This window comes from Dermacentor variabilis, chromosome 8, assembly GCF_050947875.1.
Source record: "Dermacentor variabilis isolate Ectoservices chromosome 8, ASM5094787v1, whole genome shotgun sequence".
Lineage (NCBI taxonomy): Eukaryota > Metazoa > Arthropoda > Arachnida > Ixodida > Ixodidae > Dermacentor > Dermacentor variabilis.
The window spans coordinates 20,330,500-20,349,385 of record NC_134575.1 but is presented as its reverse complement, the minus strand read 5'-3'; the positions used below and the strand labels follow the sequence as shown (position 1 = coordinate 20,349,385).

Genomic DNA, 18,886 nt, shown 5'->3' with positions numbered 1-18,886 from the left:
CGGGCTCTCATTGACATTGCAAAAAAGGCACTATCTGATATGCCACCATGAGTGCAGCGTTTCTTTTGCAGGCTTTAGAAGTGCGATTACACAAGCATGTTAATTCCTGGCAAACAAATGGCACTGGCGCACATGCTGTCAAGGGCATCCGCTCCTGGAGACGGCACTGCCACGGACACCACCGATGTTGAAGTCCACGCCGTCTTCGTGGTGTGGTCACTCGTCAGCGAAAGAAGTGGCCTACGCCTCGCACATGAGTCCGCATAGGATCCGTAGCTGAGGATAGTGTGACAAAAGGTAAAGGACAGACAGGCTGTGGAAGGACCCCTCGAGTATGCGTCCTCTGAGTTTTGAGTCGTGAATCGTATATTTCTCAGGGGGACAAAAGTTGTAATTCCGACACGAATGCGGCCTGAAATTTTGCAAAAAATTCAAGAACGGCACCTAGGTATAGAAAAAGGCATAGGAGAAGCACGACAGTTGATCTTATGGCCAAGCGTCAGCTCGGATATTGGAGCACTAATACAAAAGTGTGCTATTTGCAGAAGGCATGCATACAAACAGCCAGCAGAGCCGTGAATGCTTCTTATAAAGCACTTTACAGGCTTGGTTGCATGTTGGTGTTGACATCATTAATTACGGCGGCAAGTACTACCTGTGTGCTTGCGATTGCATCTCTAACTTTCCAGAAGTCTACCAGCTCCGTGACCGGTCAACCAACTCCGTGACGGAGAAGCTCGGAGCATTGGTCCCACGATATGGTATCCCAACGGATGTGTGCACTGACAATGGACCCCAATTTTTCAGCCAAGTGCTTGCCCGTTTCGCTAAGCTGTACGACTTTCGGCACGTGACTTCAACTCCCCTGTTCACGTGCTCAAACGGATTAGCAGAAAAATGTGCGAAAGTGGTGAAAAGGATATTAAGGAAGTCCATCGAAGCAAACGAAGACTTCTGACTTGGTTTTCTTGGTTACAGGCCAGCCCCTTGGAAGAGGTGCGGTGCCCTGGTAAACTGCTTCAAGGAAGCCGACGTCTCACACCTCTATCTGACTTCATACCACAGCAAGCGATTCATACAACTAAGAACAAGCAATCAAATCGGAGGCATCATGCCTTGCCCCCCTTCAACGTAATGACGTCGGGTGAGTAAAGGGAACGTCGTGGTCAAAGAAAGCCATGGGAATGGCACCAGCTGGACCACGTTCCTACTGTGTCCGCACAGAGGGCCACAAAACACTATGCCGAATCCGGCAACACTTGCTAGCCACGAAAGCAAGCTTCAGTCCCGACATAGCAGCTAGTGATCAGACGACGAACACGATACCACGCCATCTGACAGCACTAATACTCTACCAGCTTAGACGTCTTCATTGTTGTGCGTTGGAAAAACGTGAAAACTAACCCCGCCTCCAACGCCTCCAACGCTACCTAGGATATCGCAGAGGCAATCGAGGCCACCTGCACTTCTGGCCTCCGATGCCAACTAAAAGCAAATCGGCTACACGCGCTCAAGCGACCTAGACTTCTGTAACAAGGGAAGATGTATCGCATCGCACGCATGCGCACCAGCAGTGGTCGCACACCGTCGTCACGCCGCTGTCAGATGTACGATAGCACACTCCCTCTCGTACAGACTCAGTGCGCTATGAATACCGACGCTCAATAAAAACTGGGGTTCACTGTTCACTGGCTGTGTTGATGCTTCCCTGCGGAAAGCTCAGGACGACGCAATCATCATGGTATACAAGAATTCACACAAACATTCTGACACCGACTGCTTCTCTCACGTTTCTTGTCGCCCGAAGACTCAACACGACCAGCAGTACGACTCTTTTGTAGGGCCAATAAGTACCGACGACTTTACCGAACAGCAGGTCGCTCATCTGAAGCTAAGAAGCTTTGTCGAGTTCTTTGAACGCCAGACCAGCTTTCTACTAGGGGTACTTGGGGTATGCATTGTCTACGGTTTTAATGCAAAAGGACGTTTTCGTAAAGAATACTCTTCTCGCCAGTCGAGGCGAACTACCTTCTTGTGGTGCCTTCAGCACTGGGGCCAGTGTTTCTCCAGAGCCTTCATAACGACGTGATGGCAAGGCATCTTGGGTGTATCTGTATGCTTACGACGATTGAGGAGACGCGCTACTGGCCAAGCTTGAACGCTGACATTGCTAGTTACGTCGAAACATGCCGAGAGTGGCAGCGACGCACGACACCATCACAATAAAAGCTCAGTTGTCACAACCGATCGAGCGTCCTTACCGATCGCTTGAGCAAATCAGCATGATCTTGGCGGGGCCCTTTCCGATGTCAACAACAGAAAACAACTAGGTTGTTGTGGCCTCCGAAAACGCACCTACAATGCCCAAGGAAATGCCCTGGCCAAAGGTCTGAGGGCGAATAGAAAAATTATTTGTTAGAACATCCTGTGGCGACATGGTGCGCTAGCAGCCCAAGTTATGGACAGATAAATGGTTTAGATGCGATTACTCAAGCCATTCTGTAATATAGCCAATCATGTCACCGCGTGAGAGCCACCTAGCACCTTCAGACGAATGGACTAGCAGAACGACTGAGCAATACGCTTGCCGGCATGTCAGCGATCTACGTTGATGTTTGACACACGACATGCGATGCCGCTCATCCGTATCAAACACTCGCTTACACCCTTGCAAAAAACCACGCACATGATAGCGTTCAGGCTAGTTGCTGGAGGGATCGCGAGGACAGCGCTCGAGATTGCGATCGCCTGTCGCAAGACCGACATTGCGACCGCCTGCTAATCAAATACCAGCTGAGGACCGGCATTTTGCACCACGATTTTGGACGGTACTACGTGCATTATGACACCGATTATCATGTTTCTGCTCCGACACCAATACGCTGACGAGGACTTAGTGAAAATCTTTTGCAACACTACTTCGGATCACACAAGGTAACCCGACGTTTTGGCGCACTGCACAATGACATTTTGTGAGACTGCTCTTTGGAATCACAGTGGCGCCGCTTGCGACCTGAAGTCGTCCTCGTGGAACTTCTTAAGCCTCTGCACGCCCACCGATCAAGTTCTCGACTTCGCTTTTTTGCGACTTTGTTGTTCATTTTCTTTACTTCGCGTATTTTCTTTTAGGTCTTATGCTTGCAGCATCGGGACGATGCTAATCTTGAGGGGGGCACTAACGCCGGTACTTTTTACCTTTCGCGGTTACTGCTTTTCACCGGCTAAAACATGTTAAACGTCATCGCTAGGCGCAACACACGCTGGCACGTATCTGAAATCTCTCGAATGTCATCGATCGCGCTATCCGTGGTGTGGTGCCACCAAAACGTGTACAATGTGAGTGCATGAACGACGCAAATTGTGTACTACTTTCCGGAGAGCACGCAAGCACCAACGATTACGCGGGAACCTTCGTTGACCCGAGTATAAAAGCCGACCCGCTTGATCCTCTGGGCAGATATCCACGATCGCCGACTGTGATCACCGCTATGGTTTTTCTTCGTATATCACTTGCTTTTGTGCGCTCAAGTTAGCCGAAAAAAACGTTTTGTGCTTTGCAGTAATGCTACTGTGTTACTGAACCTCACTGCAACGTCACTACAGTCATTTAAAAATCTCTATGGTAACATTCCCAGAAGGCAATATACACCCCATACAAACTCCTAGATACAACGACGCAAAATAATATTTATGAGATCATGAGGTTCTGTAAAATGTACACAATGTTGATCTGCAGCTACGCTCTATGTATAGAGCGACAGCTCTAATAAAACTGAAGTAACCAGGCCCTGTTTTCCTTACATTCAAGAGCCTAGGGCCATCCGAGGAAAAGCAACCAGCAACATTGCCTCCCTTCATAACTTCCTACCCTGAAGATCATCTGCCCTGAAACAATACTACCGAAACCCTGGTGTTAAAGATTAAACTCTGTGTAGCAGCTTCTTTAATAGTGACACCATCTGTTAAGAACGATTTCAACCAAACCAAAAATGTTTAGGTACCAAAGACTGAGAGCACGTTCAACAGACTCAAGTCAATACTTTTTAATAGAGTCGCCTAACTTTAACATAATGTATTGCCTACCCAAGCGAAGGATTTACACGCAGCCAAATATTTTATTTTTATTTTGAAAGAAACGCGTTGGCTAGTGGCTTCTTATACGCAATATTTCATGCAGCAGAGATATTTTTGTCAAGTCCATTGTGAATCAGCACTGATGTGAAAAATTCTTTTACAATGCCCATGAGGAGGAAAACATACAATGCTGTCGAAGAGAAAGAAAGCTATTACACATTTTTAAAATCCTATATGCCACACCAGGGATTTATTTCTGACAGTTTGGGTGTTCCTAGCACACCCAACACGGGTTTTACAGACTAAAATCAACTAGCACTGTATGATGGCTCTTTGCTCTTGTACGTCCTTCTGATTTTTGCGCTACTTGAAAAACTGCAAATTTCATCGTGTTTTTAGGTGGACCTATACCTAATAAACCAGCCTCAAAATATGTTTTGGATATTATTGTTAGTCCTTGAAAAAGCTTCCATGACGCTTATTCATGATGCGTCGCTCTGTGAAGAAATAATCGTAGGACTTGAAAATTGAGCTGCGAACACCACGAGAACAAGTACCGCTGGTTTCGTTCGGGCGGCCATTTTGCCGAAGCATAGAGAACAATCGCTCGTTCAAAAAATGATAGACATTGTAGAAACAATGTCGCTCTATTGTCAGTAGCCTTGAAGTTACGCTCAGCGATCGCGCAAATTTGGGATACGTTCCCGAGAAAAAACACCGGGCTCCCAAAATTTTTTATGACATGTGATACAGCCGACAGCTAGTTTCGTGTAGAGGGTTTACTGGCAATGTCCCATTTTTTCAGCATAAGGCAATTTGGCTTGTCGTACATCTAAGAAACAACAGATCTATGACTAGAAATCCTCCAGGGGCCCCATGCAGTTGTCAGGTCACGTGCTTCAAAGCCCAGCTATAGATTCGACATGAAGGTAAATATTTATGCGAGGCACGCTTTACATAAAGCCAAGTAACCTATTTTGTGCGTTATGACAAAAAACGCGTTTTCCTCTAGAATGTTTTGACACTTGATGTATGTTCAATTTTCTTGGGAAGTTCTTTACAAGAATTACATGAAGTAGATTTGTTATCACAGTTTGAACATTAAAATACTACTCAAGCAAGATCAATGCTTCTTAGGGAACCTGCTGACTTCTGACCCGATTATTCTTCTCGCATTATATTAGTCTGAACGAAAATTCATTATCCTGGCCTCTGCAGTCACGTCTACACTCTATAAAACAGCATCAATTACACCTAGATTATGCAGCAATATTTTGCTCATAACGCTGTTGAGATTTTCACATCACAATTGCCGCGATTGCATGGATATTCCATGTAAGCTTCTAAAAATATATCTTTTGCAATACATGGTTCTTTAAATTCACACGGAGCCTCTGCAATGACAAGAAAACTTTTCCAGAAGGACGACGTACTTCCTGAAATATTTTTGCTGCAAACTGTCCTTTGCTAAGTCCGTATCTCCGTATGACATACTGTTTTTATACAAATATACTGTAAATTTCTATATATTTATCTCCGCATACAAGTTACGGTACCTTTCTTTAGCAGCGCTTCGTTTTGAAGATACATGCTGATCGGGGTGCGTAATTAAACTGCTGAGGTATTTGTCTCACATTTTTGATGAAAACGCTATGAATTTTTTAACATCGACATTGTTTGCTCGAGAGAAATAAGAAACTGAAATCTGAGTGAGGTGGTCACATATGTTTGATACAATCATGGTTATCTGGTTAGTTACTCTGCCTATTCGGACTTTCAAGGGCAACAATTTTAAGGCTTCGTTCCGGAATTAATAATCTTTGTATTGAACATTGAATAGTTAACGTGGTTGCTTATATAACATTAGGAAGCAGTGCTGTTCCACCATGATTTTCCATAAAAACAAGAAAATGGAGTGAAGGACGTTTGAACTTGCTAAGTTCCGTAATGTCCACTAATAGAATGTCCTTGTGGAGCGCATTTTTCGTTGTTGTGCCAATTAGGCGAAGCACTTTCCGGAAACACCTTTTCCTTCCTGCTGCAACAAATTAGTGAAGTGTCTTAAAGGTTCAAAGGAAAACATTTGCTTTGTCGATTACTTTGCTGCAAGCACCACTGTCTTCAGCACTCGTAGTGATCCTGCTTGCATTTAACTTGCATGCAGATTGAGAAAAGATATATCCTCATCTAAGAGCATTGGTTTCGAAGGCATAGAAGAATTGTGCAACCTGAAGCATTCTTGCCGGAGATTTCGCATTACTGCAATGCTATTTTTACTGCAAATGCTAAAGGTTGTACCATATCAACATAGCCATACATGTTGCTAAGTGCTACTCGTAGAAGATGATGTCAACCTTTAGCCTGAGTGAGACGTACTCATAATCGGCCACTTCCTGATGTGATAAAGGCGACGTGCTTTGGGTGAGTTGGCTGTGTTCCATGCTTGCCACCATTGCTGCTTTTGTAAACACACCCTATAAATAGTTCCCCTACTGGGCTTCCGCGTACCACTTATTTGGTTGAGGTGGTTCAGTTCCGTTCAGTTCAGTTCATTATTCTTTATATACAATGAATTGGTAAGACACAATATACAGACGAGGGTCCCAAAGTCAAAGATTGAAACGGGACCCTACGTTAATAATAAGATTGTAGTGATGTATTCGCGAAGAGCAAGCTAACTAAAACAAACATACACAATCGCGAAAATGCAACTTAGGAAAATACGATCAATGAAAACAACTTGAATGTATACATGCCTATAGTGCAAAAAAACTGTCAATACATACAAATGACAAATGTAGTGTAATGAATGACGTAAACTTAGTTACACATATAAACAGCTTAACAGCATGACTAGCAGCGAATGACAATGCCATATTTCCATAGTTAGAATGAATCATAGGTAGTAGAAAATTGCAGTTACGCGCAAACCTGGCATTATTGTTATTGATGAGGTGCATGGAATCGATGAATTGGTATAGGAGCTGTTAATAAGTAATTTATAAAACCTAAATATTAGATGATCCCTGAACAAGTTCCTTACAAAAAGGATGTTACTTTCACGAAGTAGTAGAGTGGCACTCGCGAAAAACCCACTGTTAGTGATAATGCGTATTGCTTGGTTCTGTAAGTGCTGAATAAAAGATATATGACAGATGCGTTTCCCCAGGAAACAATACCATAATTAATGCGACTGTGAATGAAGGCAGAGTATGATGCTAATAATGCATCTATCGAGACACGTTATTAGCTTTTTACTTTGACTATACTTTTATTATTAGCATTATACTTTGGTGTATACTCCTTCATAGGGCGGAGCTTCGTAGCAAACCAACTTGGAATCTATCTCGGTGTATTTAGGAGATGAAACGTCACCGCCAGCTGCTCTTGCAAGCACTACACAATTTATCCGCCTCTCATGGCTCCGTGATCCCGGGATCTTTTCTGGGACAAAAATTGTTCGCGTGGAGGAGTGACTAAACATGTACGAATGTGTCAGCAAATAAGATGGCTGGTATCCAACTAGAATGGTGGCAAGCGTCATATATTTCTCCTCTGTGGAGCACCTCCCGTCTGGTTTTTGAACCGCGAGGACGATCTCACCAGCTGGGACAAATGGAAGCAGCAGCTCCGCTGCCTTTTCGGCAACCCATTTGGTCGGCAGCTTGCCGCCAAGAAACTACTCGCGGTACGTATCGTGACGTTAACAAAGATTTACTTATCGTACCTACAGGGAGTGCTGGCCTTGTGTCTACACGCTGACCAGAAGATGTCCGAGGTTCACAAGATCGCCAACATTCGTAAGGGTATCGTGGGCGACGAATTTATTCTATTCGTCTTCATCAACGTGACGAGCGTTGACAGTGTGAATAAAGAGGGTCGTCGTCTACACCAAAAGAAATGCAGGTGCATCTCGCCTCTTTTCGAGCGTCTGTCGAATATCGCCGCAACGTCGTCCTACAGGGCAACTCCTTGTCAGCCATCCACATCTGACGACAGAGCGCGCATAGTCCACTGAGAGCTTGACGCCGCATATCCGGCTTCTGATAAATCCACAATATTCGATACCTCGGCGCCAAATGTTTCATTGATCCCGGCCATTATTCGCCAAAGATGTGTCAAACTCATCCTTCTCTACTGTCTGCTCCATGAACGCTCCTGACGCCGGCCTAGTCTCCGCGGGTAGGCGTGGTCGCGAGCCGTACGGCCTTGATTATTCCAGAAGCTTGTCGGAATGTCGAAACACTGATGCTAAGCCTACCTGTTTCTGCTGCACGCGAACTAGACACATTGCCCTCTATTGCCGCAGCCAGAGGACCTCTCAGTCCCACAGCCCATTTCCCACATGCTCTAGTCCCTTCCGTACCGAAACCTCTGAACCCATTGTACCTAAGGAAGGTACCCGCTACGCCCGGTCGCCTATGCCGTGTCACCATCCATTACGACCACCACCTGGAAGCCGCTTCCACTCGCAGAGCTTTCAGCGTCGTTGTTTTTTTTTGAAAAACTGACTGCACATGTTCTAGAGGGCAAGCTGAGCTGGCGACCTTGACCTAAAGGCTCTGTTTCCCTTAGGTGCCCACCGGAACACTCGAGTCCACGTCGAAGGCATCGCTGTCAGAGTTTCTTTGATACTAGGGCGCACGTCTTTCCCATGAGTGCCAGTTTTCGTCGTCGTATAAAGAAATTCCTTACAGATCCCACGACCGAAGTCGGCTGTTTCGCTAACGATGCGACGGTCGCCCCTTTTTAGGATGTTCACAGCACTCGTTGCCGTTGGTGTTCACCGCGTGGTTACTTTTACGGTCCTTGCACATTAACTTCGGGACCGGCTAGTTGGAGTCGATTTTATTTCTACCGATTCAGATCTGACTGATTGCCCGGCCATTGCACTCCATCCTGATCTTCCACGCCTTTTAGAATACAGTGAACAACCTGCTTCTTCTCACTTATATTGCAGCGACGTTCATCTCCTACAATTTAAAAGCGTGACATACGCATCATTGTCATGTTCGGCAGCAGTTACAGAACCAGAATTCTTAGTGACGATCTTTCTCACGTCCTGATCACCCACAGTGTCTCTGCACCCTACACCCTTCCAAGCATTATAGCTAGCAGAACCAGCCTTCCACTAGTGAATTTTGGCTTAATCGTGAAACTACTTGCGCATTGGTTTTCCGTAGCCCACCTTTGCCCTCTCGAGTGCTTTCAGGTAGAAGATTTTGTACCGCATGCTACATGTCCATAGAAGGGCACTCCAATGCCAACAACTTGTGGCAGCCGATAAATTTGCATCGTGATCACCAATGACCTTACGTCTGAGCACCCTGATGCGTTTAGTCGTATCCTCCAGTGTTATATAGATACTTTAAGCTTTTGTTCCGCATCGCATAGACACAGGCGATTTCAGCCCTGTGCACTGGTGTCCCTATCAAATGTCTACGCCTTAGTCTAGTGTCATTCACCATGAGGTAAATAAGATGCTTGCAAAGACATTATCGAGCCATCCTCCAGTCTCTCTCTTCTGTTGCTATATTTACCGAGAACCATGGATCGTGGTGTTTTGTGGGGACTATCAACACCTGGGCAACATTACAAAGAAAGACGCTTGCCCACTACCGCGTACCCTTGACTGTCTGTATGGTGCCACACCTCTGCTGTCGGCGCCTGATCTGTATATTCTTAGATTGCGGTGAGCCCCATAGACAGAGGTAAAACGGGTTTTGTAGCTCCTCATGTGCTTTACCAGTTCAAGGTCATGCCTTTCTTTCTGTGTAATATCCCAGCCACTCTCGAGCGAGTGACTGAATTTCTGCTTCATAAGTTCGAATGAGTTGACGGGCTTGTATAATTTAGATGACGTAACAGTGCTCCCCCTGACTTTATATGCAACTCCAATGCCATTCAGCATTTATTGGCCTATTTCCTCGTGCAGAACTTTGGCTGAATACATCGAAGTGCCGTTTCGTCCATGGCCGCATTACTATCTTTTGCCGTATTTTTAACGCTATTGTCTTACAACCTGACCGTGAGCAAATTGGAGCCGTGAAAGACTTCTCTACGCACAACTCCGCCAAAGATCGTCGCAGCTTTGTGGGAGATTGCTCCTTTTCTCACCGGCTTCTGAAAAATTTAGGCAGTTACTGCGAAACAGCTCACCAACATTAAACAAGGCGCACCTTTTGCATGGGTCCATGCAGAAGATGCGGCTTTTTCTGAGGAGGAGTACATTTTAATGAGGAGAAAGGACGAGAAGTCGGCCTGGAGAGATTGTCTCTAGCGCGCTACTCTTCACTGGGGAAAGGGGAAGTGGGAAAAACAGGGAAAGGTCGGTGTCAGGTGATTATGGTATGGTACGATGAGCTGCTATATACACGTTGTTCAATATACTGATGCACACTGTCGAAGCAATGCACGCAAGAGTAATCTCGTCCACACAAAAATAATCTTGTCACAAGAAGTTATCGCACAAACATATTTCCCACTGACTGCATGTCTCACTGGTTCTAGAGGCGATCGTCTAAACCATTCTCCTTTTGAAAGTTAAAAAGGGACTTCATGGCACGTTGGGAACACTCAACTCTTCTGCACGTGCCAAAACCGTTTCTGCCGAAAATGGACGGTAGTCCAAGCAGTCAGCATGTGGTTGAAAGTCCGACGGCAATAAGTCTTGCTGCGGTACCACGGCTTCTGAGTAGGTGGCAACAGGCCATATGCTTGTAGCGTTCATCAGTGGATGATCCATGTGTCTAGTAATTACACTTATATGCACTCAGAACGCTTTCATTTTGACCCACTTCGTACCATCAGCGCCAACTTGAGTGGTTCTAATTCAATAGCGGAGCGCAATCTTTTTATGAAGGCCAGTGTGGGGGCGTCCTTGAAACACAATCCCTCGTGCAATAGCAGCAGTAAAGAAGACTCAATTTTACCGTGACATCGGTGACTATTAAGACCATCGCCGCGGAATGTTTCATGATGTCTGAACTTAAAAGCCCGCAGCAGCCTATGTCTAAGGAGCAACTCGGCTACTAACTTCCCTGTCTCGTGCAAGCACTGCTATGAGATCGAGGAGCAACATTTAAATGGCTGCTCCCGTCGGAGATTTTCCTTCGGTGACAACGAGATCCCATGCAGATTATCCTTGTCACGGCGATAGACCACCCCTCTGAGCTTCAGCTGTTGACGTTGAAAAAACGAAGGACGTTGACGGCATCTCCGCCACCACCAGATGTTTTATCGGCTTGCGTTTCTTTCGTTTCTGTAATTTTGCCGTGCTTCCCGTCCAACAATGCCAGCTTACCTCGCGAGGTTGCTATACTGCACCGATACATTTTAACCTTCGCGGAGCTTCTCGCTTCCAATTTGCCACAAACCCATTGAAATGGCGGACACAGAATGTGCTCTGGATTCTCCCAACCTGGACACAACCACCGCACTCGATACTCGTGACCCAACACTTCGATCATACAGCAACACACCACTCTGTTTTGTTCATAGCATCAGCGCTTATCGCCGTCAGAAAGTGCTTGACATGCCCGTTTACTTCCAAACAACATAAAACAAAAGGAAATTCGAAAGATGCAGAGAAACCTAGTATGGCCCCTGCGTAAGGATGACAAGCAAAATTGCGACGCGTTCACCCTCACGCTCATATTTTGTCTGCCATATATACTGGTGATTTATTATTAACTGCTTAGTTTCAGTTTTCCAGCCTTATCACCGCAGGGCGAAGTCATGCCAGTCCATGGACATGCTACAGTTGATCTCCCACTGACGGACCTGTTTGGGATCTATTTGTTCCTAAAATCACCTAAAGGTGTGGAACTTTCTTCTCTTTTTGCTGTTTCTCTTTTCTTCTTTCTTCACTAATAATCAACTGGACACAATACTGAGACGCAACATGCCGTGCCAATTCAGAATTTCAGTCATGAGTTAACTAAGAAGTTACACTTGTTATATCTAATGCTCGATATCCGCGATAGCTCGTTTTTTTGTCTTTGACTTTTTATTAAATTGTAATTTCGGCTTTCGACCACTATTCATTTTCTTTAATTTGGCTGAAACCTGTGATATCTTGCTGGTGTGTGTTTTCCTTACTTTTATTAAGGTTATTCGTGGCATGGAGGGCCTCAAGAACATGCCGTGTATCTGGCCGAAAAATAATGATAAGGAGCACTAATGTCGATGAGTGGTCTTCTTGGGACTCAAGGTTAACTCTTTTACGTCACCGACAGCTACAGGAAATTGATGTTTCTGTTGATATTGGTGTCGATGTGAATGTCCTGCCGGAAATTCCCTCAAGAGTACCATTTACCTCCCACTGTCCTCGCAAAGGCTTAAGAGCTACCAGCATGCTGTTGTACGGACGTAGATCAGTGCTTGGGAACCCCAGCATGCGCCGATCGTTCAGTTGAATTTTTCTCCTAGTAAGCATCGGCGAAGCTGCTCTTGGCGCAGATTTGCTTTTTCGTTTCGTTTCCGGATAACAAGACATACATATCATTTTCCGTTCATTTATCTGCACTTCAAATATAAACTGCAAAAAAGAACTTCGCTCATGCTTTCTTTGACCTAATCTGTCTGCTTCACGTGCGTGTCTCGTGGTCTTCCGGGTCAGAGAAGCAACGAGCTCCGCCATTTTCTTGCACCTTGGTCGTTTTAGGTGTGTTTCGAGGTCGTGGAAACATCTCGTACACCTAGCCGCGTTCACAATCACCTGCGTACGTGGCATTCCGGAAATACGAGGTTAGAACCATTAAGAAATAATTCTATATTGTGTTACCTATGGCGATCAGCAAAACCCGTCGATCGCGGATAAATCAAGGGAGCTTTTACGCATGTAAGGTCCTCTGCGCTGAAATTCTCCGCCATAAGGTGGCCGCACAGCCTTTAGTGTTATCTGACTGAGCAAACTTGGATGCTCGGTTGCCACAGTCAGAACTTCAAATCCAATTTTTTTTTCAAATCTGAAGGTGGAACTCTCGACTTTGCCTCCTGTCCTCCAATTCACTACACCTCTGGACTGGGAGTGACGCCTGACACTGGCAGAAATGCCGAGAGCCAGTGGATATATACTAATCTCAATTAGGAAGACCTGCTAAGCTTCAGCAAAAGACACTTCTTCAACAGAACAAGATTTTGCCTCCCTGTTGCAGTATTTGGTCACTCCTTCCCAAATGAATCATCCGGTCAACCAACGGCCCTCAGTCCTTAGCTGATGCGCAGCGCCTGACAAAGGTGGTGGTCAGGCCTGTTGCATAATAGAGGGTGCTAAGAATCCATGGACCCAGATATGCCGCCAATGGAAACTGACCGTCGCCACATTTAACACATGAACTTTCCCGAGTGAAGCTAGCTTAGAGCAGTTCATTGACGAATTTGAAGTCTTGTTTGGGATATCATTGGCTTAAGTTTAGAAGAACTGGTGAGGCTTATAGAGTGCTGACTGATGGCAACGCCCCCTGCTATAAAGGACTTCCAAATAAGAAGTACAGAGTACGATTCCTAATGCAAAAGGCCACAGCGGGCAACGTTGAAAAATTCTACAGCAATAATGAGAGGGTAACAGTATTTGCAACAAATGTTAATAAGAGGTATAGATTGAATCCAGTGGAAGCCTACGCTCCAACTTCCAGTCATTATAATGATGAAATCGATCAGTTCTATGAAGACGTTGAATTAGCGATGAGAAAAGTGCAAAGTTAGCATACTGTAGTAATGGGCGAATTCAATGCAAATGTGTGGGAAAAGCAGGCCTGAGAACAAGCGGTTATCAACTACGGCGGCGATTGCAGAAACACTAGAAGAGAGATGTTGGTATAATTCGCGGAATAGAATAAGCTAGGAATAATGAGCATCTTCTACAGGAAGCGCACCAAAAAATAAGAAAGTGGACCCGGGAAATCCCTAATTGTGAAACATGAAATTCATTTCATACATTCTGATGATCCCAGCATAGTGCAGGATGTAGAAGTGCTAGGTATACTAAAGTGAAGTTATTAAATATTAGTGAGGTCTAGGATTAACCACAATCTGAAGAGAGAAAGAGTAAACCTTGTCAAATAGAACCAGGCTAACGTCGACGCAGTAAGGGAAAAAGCAGACCAATTCGGCTGATACTTACAAAGAAATATACAGCCTTAGGTTAGCGAGATAAAGATGACACAGAGGCAATGATTGAAAGCGCAACTAGTCTGGCTTGAGAAGTAGCAATTGAAGCTGGAGGTAACCCATTACGACAACCAATAAAATGCTCCTTCGTTGCTCTCCTAAGCAACGAAGAACCGGATACGGAAACGACACCGAATGAAAGTCTTCTGAAATGAGATAATGAAAGCGGGACTTTCAAAGCTTGCCCGCAAGAACAAAATACGGGATGTTGGTAATTACAACGTAACGTAAGTAACATAACGTAAGAAACGTAACGTACGAAAAACTGAAGAAACAGTTAAACATGGACACAGCATGAAATGAGTAACAAAACTTGGCGTAGGACAAATCAAGATCTATGTACTTTAAAATATGCAGAGAAGTGTTATCCGGAATTCCAAAGATATTGTAAAGCGTCGGAATAACTATATCTTGATTAGTACAAAACCCAGAGCAGCCACAATACCTCCATTCGAAGTAGTAATGAACAGGTTACACAGGCTCCTTCTATAGCCAGCGATGAAGTTAGGTAATCAACAATTCTGCAGACTACAGTCAGCCTCCCTATAAAGATTTCATAGATTACGAAAAGGCATTGGAGTCAGTAGAGATACCAGCTGTCTTAGAGGCATTACGTAATCAAGGAGTACAGGAAGCCTATGTATGTTAGAAGATATCTACAGAGATACCACAGTTACCTTATTGCGCACAAGTAGCAAGATACTATAGAAAGGGCTCAGACAAGATGACAAAATCTCTCCATTGCTGTTCACTGCACGCTTGGAAGAAGTATTCAAGCTACTACTGTGGGTAGGCTTATGATTAGGGATCAACAGCTAATATCCCAGTAACCTTCGGTTTTAAGATGACATTGTCCTGTTCAGAGAGAGCATAAGATCGGGGTTGAAGAATATTATGCAGAAAACAAAGATAATGATCAATACCCTGGCAAGCACACAAGGGTTCAAGGATGCCAGTGAGACTCTAGTCTATGAAGGAATACGTTTACCTAGGTCAATTATACACAGGGAACCCTGATCATATGAAGAAAACTTACAGAAGAATAAAATTGGCTTGGGGCGCATTCGGCAGACATTGTCACATCCTCACTGGAAGTTTGCCATTATCACTTAAAAGGTGTACAATCAGTCCGTTCACCCTGTGATAAAATAGGGACATGCATAAATAGGGGCATGCATGGTAGAGAGCGCAGTAAACTGGGCCGAGAAATTAGCGAAGCGTTCCAGACGAAAAAATTGAGCGCGCATACACGTGTGAGTGAACCTTCGGTTCATATCAATAATAACGAACTTCAATTTCTAAATTTATCATATTATTCCAAGTGTCGTTGCCTTTGTAGGGAAAGAGTGTGACGTTGCTTTTAAACACGCATTTGTCTTTTGTCAATATGTAACTAGAAACCTTGTTACCGTTCTTGGGTGTATACGTATGCGTGGCGGAGATTTGTGGAATGGGGTCACAATAAATTTCAGTTTCAAGTTCAGCGTTGTCCTGTCCGTTTCTACTTACTTGTGCTCGCGTCCGTACTTGTTGGAAACCGTTATACTTTCAAGAGTTTGACAATTATTACGGCAGGTAACAGCGAAGCGCACTGGTGTTTCTCTCTTTTTTTAGGGAACCTTCTGCGATTTCAACAAATTGAGTCATCGAGACTTCGTCACGTTCCTATAAAGGAGACATCAAATGTGTCAGCGATGTACGTAGTGCTATTAAAGCCGACTTATGCCTCACAAACCAACCTGGAGAGATCTCTTTCACTTTAACGTTAGTAATCGAAAAAGATTGCTTAACGCTTATTCATGTTGCATGGCCGTGCGCTGAGATATTTGCGGGAATCGAAAAGTGAGGGAGAAACGCCGCGAGACTAAATGCCCCAGGTTTCGGTGATGGTGGCGATTTTGTCGAACTATACAGAACAATCGCTCGTTCAAAATTATGATGGACACTTTAGGATCAGTTCCACCTTGTTGTCCGTAGCTTAAAAATCAGGGCCAGTGCTAGCACACCTTTGTGATACGTTCCCGAGAAAAAACGCCAGGCACTGGAATTATTTTTGGCACGTGATAGAGGCGGCCTAAAATTTCGAGCAGTGGGTTTATTAGCGATGTCATCTTTTTTTCTCAGCGTATGGCGATGTGCCTAGTGGTGCATCCAACACACAACAGAACTGTGACTTTGACTCCTGCCAGCTGAGATCCGCTAGGGGGTCACATGGAGCTTTCAGGTCGTATGTTTCATAGCCCAGGAACAGATTCTACATGAAGTAAAATGTTTATGTGAGACACGCTTTAGCCGAAGACAAGTCACCTATTATGTTCGTTGTTATGACATAAAACACGTTTTTCACTCGCACTATTTGACGTTGATGCATTTTCAATGTTATTGCGAAGTTTGATTGAAGAATTCCTAGAAGTAGGTTGGTCATCTCACTTTGGACATCAAAATACAACCAAACCAAGAACTTTTATGCTTGTCAGGGAACCTACTGACTTCTGACACAATTCTTTTTCGCACTTTGTTTTAGCGTGTTAGCGTGCATGAAAATTCAGAAAAACACTTTTTTGAAGACGCGTTTCTTGCCTGAGCAGCCAAGTGTGCACTTTCTACACAACTTCATTCACAATACCTTGATATTTCTGCAATATCTTCCTGGAAACGCTGTGCGGCTTTTCAAATAACAAATGACGTCCTTCCATGTAATTTTATGCAAGCTTTGAAAAACATCTCCTTTGCACTACATGATTAATTGACATCACACAGTACCTCTGCAATAACAAGAAATCTATTCCACAAGTGTCATGTAGGTGCTCCACTCTTCTCGCTTTGAATAATAAGGGTTCTGCTCTGTCAATATCCCCGCACACTATACTGTAATTTATACTTTCACCCACCTCAGCTATTATATATAGCTAACGAAGGTGCTTTTACCCTATTTTACGAATCAATATTGTTCTACCATGATTTTCCATTAAAACAAGAAAATCGAGTCAAGGACGTTTGAACTTGCTATGTTCTTTATTATCATGTAATAGAATGTACTTGTCGCACATATTTTTCGTTCTTGTGCATATTAGGTAAAGCCCTTCTCGGAAAAACCTGTTCCTTGCAGCAGCAGCTTAATAGTGAAGTGTCTGAAAAATGTCTACGGAAAATATTTGATTTCTCGATTTCTTTGCTGCAAACATCACAGGCTACAGTATTCGAAGTCCACCTATTTTTAATTATGTTGCCTGCAAAATAAGAAAATATTCACTACTAATAGATGGTTTTCTGAAGACTTAGATGAATTCTGTAGCGGCAAAGCAAAATTGCCCGACATGACGCATTATTGCGGTTCTAATTTTATTGCAAATGCAAGGAGTTGTACCATGTCAACGTAGCTATGCATATTGCCAAGTGCAACTCGCACAAGATGATGTAGACTTGCGTTTAGTGGAACCTACACATAAGCGGCCACTTGCTGATATGGTTAAGACGACGTACTCTGCGTCATGTTGGCGGTCTTCCATGCTTGCCAGTGCATGATGCGCTTATAAGGACACTCTGTAAATAGTTTCCCTTATGTGCTTCCATGTAACATTTATTTGGCGGAGGTGGTGGATACTCTTTCAGAGGACGGGCCTTCGCAGCACACCAACCTCGAATCGACCTGGATGCATTCAGACGATCGCAATTCACCACCAGCTAAGCTTGCGACCACCACCCAGTTTATCGCCCTTTCAGAGCCCCGTGAACGCCGAACCTTTTCCGGGGCAAACAACATTGATGTGGATGAGTGGCTAAGCACGCATGAGTTCGTCAGCATATAAAATGGCTGAGATCCAACTTAAATGATGGCAGGCGTTAGATATTTTTTTCCCCGGCGGAGCACTTCGAGTCTGCTTTTTACCCACCAGGACGATCTCACCGCCTGGGACAAGTTCAAGCTGCAGCTCCGCTGCCTTTTCGGCAACCTATTTGGCCGACAGCTTGTCGCCAAGAAAATACTGGCGGTATGCAGCGAGACGCCACTAAGCCTTGCTTCTCGTACATACAAAGAGTGGCGCTGGCCTAGTGTCTACAAACTGACCAGAAGATATCCAAAGCTCACATAGTGGCCCACATTGGGAATGGTATCGTGGGCGTCACGTTCAATTTGTTCGTCTTCATCAACGTGACCACCGTTGACAGTGTGATTAAAGAGTGCCGTCCTCTAGAGCAAGCGAAATGACGGCGCATCTCGCCTTTGTTCGAGCGTCTTCCGAATATTGCAGCAACGTTCTCCTAGAAAGCAAACATTGTCAAGCATCCACATCAGACAACAGGACGCGCATAATCCACCGAGATCTTGACGCTGCATATCTGGCTTCTGTATCGAGGTATCGGATACTTGTGGGCTTTGGAACCACAGTATCCTATACCTCGACGTCTACAGATTCATTGATCTAGATCCTTGCTCGCCAGGAATTTGCGAAGCCCATCCTTCTCTATTATTTGCTTCATGAACACTCGTGATGACTGCCTAGTATGCGTGGACAGGTCTGGTCGTGAGCTGTACGCCCTTGATTATTCCTGAAACCAGTCGGAATGGAGAACAAGCGATGATGAACCTGTCTGTTTCCGCTGCAGCCTCGTTAGACACATCGCTCTTTATTGCCGC

General features: G+C 44.7%; 1 long non-coding RNA gene and 1 pseudogene across 1 annotated transcript in view; one reads left to right on the top strand and one right to left on the bottom strand.

Moving 5' to 3' along the window:
* LOC142589788 (uncharacterized) overlaps positions 1-18,886 on the bottom strand; it is a 45,726-nt gene that overhangs the window by 8,869 nt on the left and 17,971 nt on the right. The gene's annotated exons all lie outside the window — the stretch shown is intronic.
* Positions 11,616-11,724, top strand: LOC142591817 (U6 spliceosomal RNA; annotated as a pseudogene).